Source organism: Mandrillus leucophaeus, unplaced genomic scaffold (assembly GCF_000951045.1).
Source record: "Mandrillus leucophaeus isolate KB7577 unplaced genomic scaffold, Mleu.le_1.0 Scaffold1504, whole genome shotgun sequence".
In the NCBI taxonomy this organism is placed as follows: Eukaryota; Metazoa; Chordata; class Mammalia; order Primates; family Cercopithecidae; genus Mandrillus; species Mandrillus leucophaeus.
This window is the reverse complement of record NW_012101482.1, coordinates 389,603-400,343: the sequence shown is the minus strand read 5'-3', so window position 1 is coordinate 400,343 and position 10,741 is coordinate 389,603.

Sequence of the window (10,741 nt, the reverse complement as noted above, 5' to 3'; positions counted from 1 at the left end):
TTTATAAATATTAAGAAAGAATTCAATTACAATTTGCCAAGTTAAACAAAAAAAGATATATTTATAATACTTCTAGAAGGAAATAATCTCCAAGATTTCTTATATGGACAATTTTGAATAGTATCTTACCAAAGGGTGATGTGTCACCATTGTCTTTCCTAAACAAAGTAAATCATATATCTGAGGGAGGGAGAAAAAAGGAATGTACAAGCATTTGTTCATGGTGGTTCAATCAGCATTATTGGGATGAGGGGGACAGAAAAACAAACAAATATATCTGTTTCCTGAAAGCAAGCAGTGAACATAAAGATAAATTTGCTAATGGAATGTAGACTATTATGTAAACTTCCTTGTAAATTCTGTACATAGTTCATTGAACTGTTCCCTGTTGCGTGGTGGTCCTCAGCTTTGGGTGAATGTTCAAAAAATCTGAGCATTGTAAATAATGTAAGCTTATAAGGTATTTGCTTTTCTTCATGAAGTGAAATGACTAGTGATTTGGGCCCAAACCAGAATCTTTTTAGCTCTTGCTCTTTCTCTGCCATTTTGTGTGTGCAGTTGTGTAACTCTGCTGCAAGCCATAGCCAGGTGTCTGTGATCACTGCCTCATCCCCCTACCCCACTGAAAGGGACAGCAGCTGATGAGAAGGCTGCAAGCCTGTGGGGCTTGGGAATAGCGCACCAGCAGAAACGGAAACTGTAGCAAGCTGCTCCTTGAACTGCATCATAAAGAGAATTGTCTTTATCAGTCATTCATGGCTATTCATATGTTCAGATACTGAATTATTCATGCCATTGAGGGGGTCAGGAATGGAAGAGATATTCAAAATCCACAGGTAATCCAAAGCTTTATTTGCACCAATAGCTTTAGCTTCTAACTTGTTCCCTTCCAGTTTCCCAGAACTTCTATTAAGAATAGAAGTGAATGGATGGGTTTGATCAGGGTAAACAGCCAAATGTCCAAATAATGGGAAAGAATAAAGGAAGAGACAGTAAATGATTGATAACACCAACAGACTGAGTCATTCCTGAAAGATCCAGAGGTAACCATGTCATTATTTTTTAAAGGCAAAGAGAAATATTGTTATACACTGGGATTTGAAACTAGTCTTTTTGAACAGACATGGTGATTCATGCCTGTAATTCCAGCACTTTGGAAGGCCAAGGTGGGAGAATCACTTGAGGCCAGGAGTTTGAGACCAGCCTGGACAACATATCAAGGCCTGTCTCTATTTAAAAAAAAAAAAAAATTAGCTGGGCATGTTGGCGTGCACCTGTAATCCTAGCTACTTGGGAGGCTGAGGTGGGAGGATCGTTTAAGCCCAGGAGTTCAAGTGAGCTATGATCATGCCACTGCACTCTACCCTGGGCAACAGAATGAGACTCTGTGTCTTTAAAAAAAAAAAAAGAGAGAGAGATAAAGAAAAAACAAATATATATATATATATATGTATGTATGTATTTGGGATATGTGTGATATGTGCTAATTAAACTTAAAAGAGTCTGGTAATTAAATGTTCTCAAATACATTTCTCCCAAGTATTGGTATTCCTGAAAAAGTCTTCAGAATGGTGGGATATTATGCCACAAGATGTGTTTCCATGCAAACTGGCAGTCCCAGGGACAGCAATGGTGTATATAGATATTTAGAATATCTAAACCAGCTTGTTTCTGAGTAATGTTTTAGAATGGACATCATCTTTCTTGGAGGTAAGAACTTTGCAAGGTAGGACTTTTTGTGCCAACATTCTAAGTGCCAGGAGGGTTCAGTAAGCCATCACTTTGAGATATATTGGTTCTAAAATTTGCCACCTAGGGTCCACCATCAATTGAGAAAGAAAAATGCTTTGTTTGAACTGATCAGGTCAGTCAATTACTAGTTCCAGAACACACTGTGCTTTTACTGTAACCATGCTTTCTTTTTTTAAGATAACTGAAATCAACTAAATAGACAGAAAACATAACTGTTGGAGACTGCAATTTCACCAAAAGCATTTGAAAGGAAATCCTTTTTAATAAAGGAATTGCAAACCAGAGAATAATAAGCTCCTGGAAGGATAAGGGTAAAGAGTTTTGTGCTTGTTATTACTTCTCCTATAGCAAGAATTTCTTATTCAAATTGAAAGGGTCGAACAGTTGTTTGGGTGTTTTGTTTGGTTGGTTGGTTTTGTTTTGTTTTTTTCTAATTAAAAAGTCCTTGTTACATCAAGGGACTCATAACCATTCCCTATTGGCCCCTAAATACTTTGCATATCTTGAAACGACCAGCACTTATCAGGAAGCATTCAATCCAGTCAGAATTCAAGGTGGGAAAAGTAGGTGTATTTCTGAACCGTTTGGGAAGGAAAATCATTCTTCTGAACAACACTACCTGCATTTCTGTTTCTGCAGACAATCGAAAAACAAACCAATAAAAATAAAAAAGTGAAAGAAAGGCCAAATAGCATTATTCATTTGCCTTAGGTTTACAGGGTCATAGATTCATTAGCTTAATACAACCTCATTTGGATGCCAAAGGATGAGCAAGGGCAATTAGTATTGCTAAGTGGCTCTTGCTTCTTCTTCCTAGGTTTGTTTCTCAGAGAAACAGGGAAGGCAGGATATTTTCTAATATAATGTTTATAGGGACAAATTATTAAAATATGATATGTGTGCATTTTGCAAGTTTTACTTGTGTGAAATAGATTACCTCTCCTTTCTTCTTCCCTTCCCACACTGTATACCATCCTGCCTCATGTCAACCCAATGAGATTGATTCCATTATTTTTCCTCTTTCTTACTTCCAAACCTCATAAGCTATCTTACCCATGAAGAGCTGAAAGTTTTGACTTCTTTGGACTCAATTGAATTCACTAAAACAATGAATTTTAATAATTTTTTCCAAATTCTTATTCCTATTGCTTTTAAAAGTCCTTTGGAGGCAGGTTGTGTAATCATAATAGCCTCCTCTGAACTGCCTTGAGTTATTTTTCTTTTCTGCTTTTCTGTCACTTACGTAAAGAGTACATGTGTTTACATAAACCTTCTCTCTCCCAGCCTATTTCAAAATAAAGTGGAAATAAAAATCTTTAGCTCAATCTTACAGAAATTTACATTATCTACCCCAGAGTTTGAAGATAAGGCCATCTCCTTACATTGTAATTGTAATACAGTGAACTTAAAGTGTATCAATCTTTTATCAAACTTGTTTATTCATTCGCTTTTTCAGTCTTAATTAGGCCCATTTTACAATTTATTATTTTTCCTCCTAGAAGGGCTTATCATTCAAATAGCACACCACTAGTTACAGACTATCCTCTAGGAACTTGATCCATTTCATCTTTTTTGTATATTACTCCCATTACAAATTTCTACTTGTATATAACACCCTACCCACTTCCCCTCAGCCTTGCAGATAACCTGCAAACTGTCTAAATTTATCACATAAAAATATGTAGAACACCTGTTTCCTCTACACAGCATTTATATAGATTTGGAAGAGAGATCTAAACATATACCAAACAATATGCAGCCTAACCTTGAAAAGTTAACAATAAATGAGCATCATGATGGAGAGAGGGAATTCACAGTGGATGGAAAACACCTTGGAATTATTAATACAATTGGGGACCTGGCTTTTGTGCTGTCTCTGCCACTGCCCAGGTGCATGACTTTGAACCTGCCACCAGATGACTTCCAAGTTCTCTTCCAAAACCAAATTTCAAAGGTAATTTTAGAGAAGTTCATTTGTATGGGAGGTTAGCAGAAAGATACAGGAGCACCATGGCCTCTGCTAACATAACCCAACTAATGTAGTAATAATTCTTGATAGCACGTCTTTGAGAGTAAGCCATCTGATATCAAGTGAATTGAATTCAATACCTATTGATACTCCTTTAAAAATATATAGCACATACAGTTACATTTGCAAGCCAAGTGGAAATATGTTACTATTTTTGTAATTTTCTATAACTACAATATTTCCCTTTAAGAGTCTCAGATAATACAAATCCTTTTAGATCCCTGGAAGATAAAGATGCCCTTAAACCATTCTCTGTAATTCAATCAAGGAACAGCCATGAAACACCCCATCATGGGTGGAAAAGCCAATCTCTAGGTAGCATCTAAGCCCAAATGTTGTTGCAGTGCCCTCCTCAGTCTTGGACCCCACACTGTCTTGTTTCCTGAAAGTAGAGTAGCAGATATTTTTGAGCTCTCAGGCAAGAAGCAGCTTTCCATCTACAATAGTTGGGAAGAAGGTCTTTAAAACCTCCGTTATTCAACTCCTTCCACCCCGGCTCACTTAGTTAACTTCTTACCTAGTTAAATCCACTGGTGTTAGGCACAGCCATGACGAAACTGAAAGTTTATTAATTTGTGATTAGCACTCTAGTTACTCATGTTCTTCAAGCATGCATGAAGAATTCCAGTCTCTGAACATGGTCCTCAATACAATTTCTGCAAACAGATGTTCTTTTTTTTCTTTGTTGAAAGATACCTTCCAATTCTAAACTTTCATGATTTTCCTGAGTATTTCCTGACCATTCAAGCTTTTTCCACTCTACTAAGCTGTCTAGATTTTATCCATTTTACCTTGATGATCCAGATTTTGGGCAGTTCAAAAATAAGTGGAGGTAGGGGGCAAGAGAACTATTCCCACTCCCAACAGATAAATATCAAGCTCAGTAGACACTCTGCGTCCAGTTTTGTTTTCAGCTTTTTCCATCTGTTCCACCCACCTGCTTCTCCATACATAAAAGCCTTTCCTTATTCTCTTGAGAAAACATATAGAAGGAAAGTTTGCACAGCAATGAAATAGCCTGAAATGTGCTCCAGTCCTTTTTGGTTAACATTATTGTTAGACCATATGACCCAATTTGCCTCAGACAGTCTCAGTGTGTAATTATTAATAAAACTCCCTTTCACCCTCAAAATTGTCCATGTGAATAATAAATTATATGGCCACCATAATTATGGGGTCTCAGCAACCTGAAGGGTGTGGAAAATATTAATACATTTAACATTAACACACTACAGAAAACATGTCTTAGCTCCCTATAAATCATTTAAGTCTGGCCCAGTCTTCTCCACTACTCATACTCACCTTATTTCTCCATGAGTTCCTTAATTAGCTGCAAGCAAGCTAATCCTCAGGTCTTCCTTATCCTTCCACTCCAACATCCATCCACACGTCATCCCAAAATGTTCTCACTGCTGTGCTTGAAGTTTTACATTTTATTTCCGCTGATTAGATATTCTTTTTCCTAGCCCCATCTCAGTCGTGGTTTATGAATCAGGACAACATCATCCAAAATGCTGTCCATGAGCACCGTGACTCATTCTCTTCACTCTCCTGTTAACACTACCTCAATTCTTGTGGTCACTTTATTCAATAATAATAGACAGTTTATTTGCACATTTCTAGTTTTGCAAAGAGATATTTTGCCTCCCTTTGTGAGGTCCTTAAGAGCAAACACCACATTTTCTAATTATTTTGTATTGTCGAAAGCATCTATTGTTCTGTCCATGGCAGGGTCTATAAATGCTGATTAGATGACTTATAACGAGAAATGCAGCAAAAGAGAAACACTTTTTCATAACAGGCAATATTTCAGGATTATAGATAATACCTTGTGAGACAGATGACATCCTCTCTTAGGTTATTTTAGTCCCATAGAGTCTATATCTACAACCTCTCAAAGAATAAAAAATGCAGTCGAACATACAGTTGAACCCAGGTTTGTGTCTTGCAAAGTAGTCATTGAGATTTTTTTCTACTGGGATTTTTCGAAACAGACTAAATCCTGATAATACCACCAATATAGATTCTACCAGTTCTAGAAGAATTGAATATTCCCTCCTAATCACTGCTGCTTTTCCTTTATGGAAAAAGGAAAGTTTTCTTTTATGGTTTTTCCCCCACTGTTTATCATTGTTTGCCTTATTAATGGCCTTTTAAATCTAGGTTCTACAGGGTATTTATTCTTGAAGCTGGGGCAACACTGTATTATCGATGGAACATTCCCATGTGAATCCTAATACTCCCAGAAGGTACTGCACAACAAATCCTATTTCTGCCAAGATATAAATAGAAGATTTAGAACTATATAAGAGGAATGGACAGTTCTTGACATTCACCACTGCTTCTCAAGAGTGCATACAATATAATAGATGTACAAGGAAATGCATTTTCTGCCTCTGCCCCCTTTTAAAATTATTAACTTTCCAGTTGTCCTGTTAAATAATTTACTAATTTGCATACAAAAAATGTATAATTTGCAAGCCTTACCTCAGAGTGGCAATCAACCATCCCAGTTTACTAGATAACACATTTTTCTACCTGATACTCCCCAAATAAACTGAATTGCAGTGTATCTTTTTCTTTTTTTAAGCTAATTAACTCATTGTTGATCTGTTTCTTACATCTTTTTAAAATACTCACTGGATAAAGCTTGAAATTTTACAACAATGTCCCTGAGACAATTTTAGGGAAGTCCTTTGATTATTCTAACTTAACTTCAGTGTCATGGAAAACAGAATTATATATCCAAGTGTTCTTTCATATTCAGAACATCCAGTACTCTTCCAAGAAGGGAATGTTCATTATATACACAAATATTTATTGACTTGTGTTGCTCAACTCCTTATCTCAAGGAAAGTCAATAACTCTCTTTCTTGATAAAAAACTACCACGTGAGCCAAGCACAGTGGTTCACACCTATAATCCCAGCATTTTGGGAGTCTGAGGTGGGCTGATTGCTCAAGACCAGCTAGGACAACATGGTGAAAACCCATCTCTACTTAAAATACAAAAATTAGCCAGGCATGGTGGCACGTGCCTGTTGTCCCAGCTACTCGGAAGGCTGAGGTGGGTGGATCACTTGAGCCCGGGGGGTCAAGGCTGCAGTGAGCTGAGATCGTACCACTGCACTCCAGCCTGGGTGACAGAGTGAGACCCTGCCTAAATAAAGGAAAAAAACAAAACAAACAAACAAACAAAAACTACCATGTGGCATTATACAAAGCCAAGATTTCACAACAGCTTTGAAAATTCCAAATGACTTAAATGTTTACAAGGACTAAAAACTTTTTGACATTTTAAAATAAGTTTTTTCCTGTTTAACCACCATGCAGCATGCGGTGCCATCATGATGGGAGCCTGATGGCTAATGTGAAAGGTCATGTCATTTAAAAGGTTAACAGACATGAAAATTGGGAAGTTTAATATTGTTTAATACAAATAAAATTGCTTTTGAAAGAAAGGCATCTGGGTTGAGGGTAGCTTGCTTGAAAACCTATCTATCATCTCTGAATCATTATTTTGCTCCTCCTGACTTTACTCAAGGGGCCTAATCCTACAGTGATTCAAGAGGTTTGAGAAAGCAGGACTCATGAGACTAAAACTTAGGAAATTACTATCCTGCCAGCAATGGGACACCTCTTTGGCTACCACCTCACCTAAAACTTGATTGAATCAGAAAATTAGCTGAACTTTCCACACCAGTCTCCTGCTTTTTAATTCATAGCATCCTGTACTAAATAGCTGGGGCTTTCAAAAGCAGGTGCTATGTATATACAGAAAGAAATACATACCTTCTGTTGCCTCTCAAAATCCATTATGCTAAACTCACCAAATATGTTACACGTTAAGTGTTTTATACCTTGTGTTTTTAGATCTCCAGTTACCAATTTGCTGTCTATCCTCCTACCAAACATGATTTAACCAATTCTTATCCTGATTGATATTACAATTCTTGTAAATAAAAGAATCCTTTTCTCCCTCTTTATTTTTACCAAGTAGACTTCTTTCATTGCAAATAAACATAAATTACAATATTTTAAGGCTCTTTGACATAAGCATCCGCTTTTTTACCTAAGCAGGTAATACTTTTGTATACCTACCAGACCACTAAAGAAGCTAAATGTCAAGAATGAGTATTTCAGTAAAACCTGCAGAAATTGTAATGAAATGGGACAGGTTTTAAAAAATGCCAAGAAAGTTAAAGGTAGACTCCTTACTTTTATATTTCAAGTTTTCTATTTTGTATCAATATATGCTGCATTTTCTGATTGAAATTGCTGTTCTGTCCAATGAAACTTGTGATTTTCTGTAGTTGCTTTTTACATTTGAAAGCAAACTTTCATACTGTGTGTGCTTAACCGTACCCTTTCTGTTAGGGATTTGACTAAAATACTCTAACTGTTTCATTAATTCCTTTTTATGTGCTTAATGTATGTGACATTTATGGCTTTGTTATCTCAAAAGCTATCTGTGGACAAAATCCATGAAGCCTGTTGACTGTGATTTACACACGTGAAAGAAAAATATCAATTTCCTCCTAAGCAGTGAATCAGTGAATAAGAAACTGTTCAGTGGCCTCTGATTCCTGACCCTTTTACCCTTCATGGCCTTTTTTCTATTCTTAATCATTCCTTGAGTAATTGTGTGTTCTTGTAAAATGCAAAATCAATTTACATGCAATCAGGTATGGACACAAGAATTGCTTGTGCTCTCGATTTCAGGACTCAGAGATACCATAACAGTCACAGGACTGGCGTTCACTCAGTATTTTTGTTAATAATGTGGCTTTGCTATAAAATAAGTTGGTGTTTCCTTTGCTTTGGTACTACAAGAGTTTAAATGTTGCAGCAAATGAAAGAATGAAAACACATTTGAAAGCTGGTGTCAAAAATCATCAGCTGTACTTACAAAAGTTGTTGTGCAGCTTCTGAAATGTAGTTTATTGCTGTAAATATGTACAATTTATGTTAGCTCGTTTATTCTGAAAACACAAATAAAACTTTTTTTTAAATTACAAATGCCTACATATAAAAAGCTTACTTTGTACTATGTTTTAAAACATGCAAGATGTCAGGAATATCTTTTTGTAATCCTTAAAAATGTTTAGAATTTTGAATCTATCATTTGAGAACTTTTATTATAAAATTTAATACAAAGCTACATCCCTTTATTTGGAAGAAATTCTTTTCAGGATTACTCAGCAATCAAAAAAAAAAAAAAAAAAAAAAAAAAAAAAAAAAGATACCAGGCATGATCCAGGAACTTTTGTCTGTACCACTTTGATTTTTAAAAATATTATTTAAGATAACAACATGCCTTACAAACATTTAAACATATGGGGTGTTTATATTAAAAAAGAAGAAATGAACAGTCTCCTTGTATTCAAAAATAATGCCTAAAACTGACTTATTGGTATCCATTTGTGAGGTGTATTATGTCAAACTTCTTTTAAAATCTCCATTGTAAATATGAATGTTAGAGTTGGCCTATTTGTCAGACTTCCCTAATTTGAAGACTTCCAACTTCCAAATTCATTCTCTCCCTTGAGAAAGAATGTGTTGACAATAAAACAATGAACAGACCAAAAGTGTGAATTTTATTCATCCATTAACTGGTGATTAGTAGAACAGCTTTTCAATAAAAGTCTAAACTCCAACCCAGGGATGACTTTAACATCCATTTAACAAAATAACTGGGAATTGCCACTTTAAAAGCTGAGTTTTGGCCTGCAGAGCAAGAGAGAGCTGAGGCATCCTACACTGGCTACTATTTCCACAGACTATATTACACAATGGGAGAAATAAATGCCCATCAGTTTTATTTAAATCAGAAAAGGAACACATGTGTATGTAACATGTACAGAATTTTCTATGTCAATAAGAAGCCTGAGTAAGATAGGTGTTTAGCATCCAGCATCTTCCTAAACGAAAGTGTTGTTTAATTCAGCAATCATTGAATAGTAATCATGCAAGGGCAATGGGAAAAGGATAGAGTAAAGATATCAAACAGATCTTCTCAGTCTCAGAGAAAATTACAGTTTAGATGGGGAGGCCAACTTAATAAACCATATTAGGGCAAATTAGCATATCTACACATTCACAATAATTACAAAGTGAATATGAAAGTATTCGGATAAAAGTATTTTTGTCATACACTGACATTCAAGAGAGTTCTCCTTCAGGCACCTGGGAACATATGTTTGCGTAGTCACTGTATCTGTGTTACTAGTATCCCAGTTATCTAAGTCCACTGCATAATTTCTTTTTCTTTTTTTAATTCTGAAACATTTCAAACATAACCATCGCCTAGATTCCACAACTATCAAAAGTCTGCAACTATTAAGTCACACTTGCTTCATTTAATCAGTTGTGGGGTTTTCTTCTAATGTATTTAAAGGTAAATCTTATCCCTTATGTGATTTCACTTATACATATATCTATAAATTACGGGCATTAAGAAAATCTAACCATAATATCATTATCATACCAAACAAAAATAATAGCTCCTTGACATTATTTAATGAATTTTATTCACATTTCCCCAATTGTCTCCAAAATACCTTTCTACAGTTGTTTTTTCCAAGTGAGGATCCAAATGAGGTCTCTTAAGTCTCTTTGACTCTAGAATATTTCCTCTCTCCCTTTCTTCTATGCCAGAAGCTCTGCCAGTTCTGCAGAACGGCCCATGTGCTTACACATGGTGCTATTCAGCTTGGCCATTTTTTTCTCTGAAGATAACATTAGAATTTGCTTCATAGACATTTTGTGAGAATTAAATCAATCCAAAATGTATGAGATTTTTGTTTTTCCCATTTGTCTCTTCCCACAGAGATATGGAAGTTCATCAAGACAAAAAGAGTTTGCCAAGTAAGTGACCGAGCCAGATGCCCAACTCCGAAGCTCACACTCTGCCTTACACTTAGACATTCTAATTGTTCAGAATATAAACAAAATTAATCGA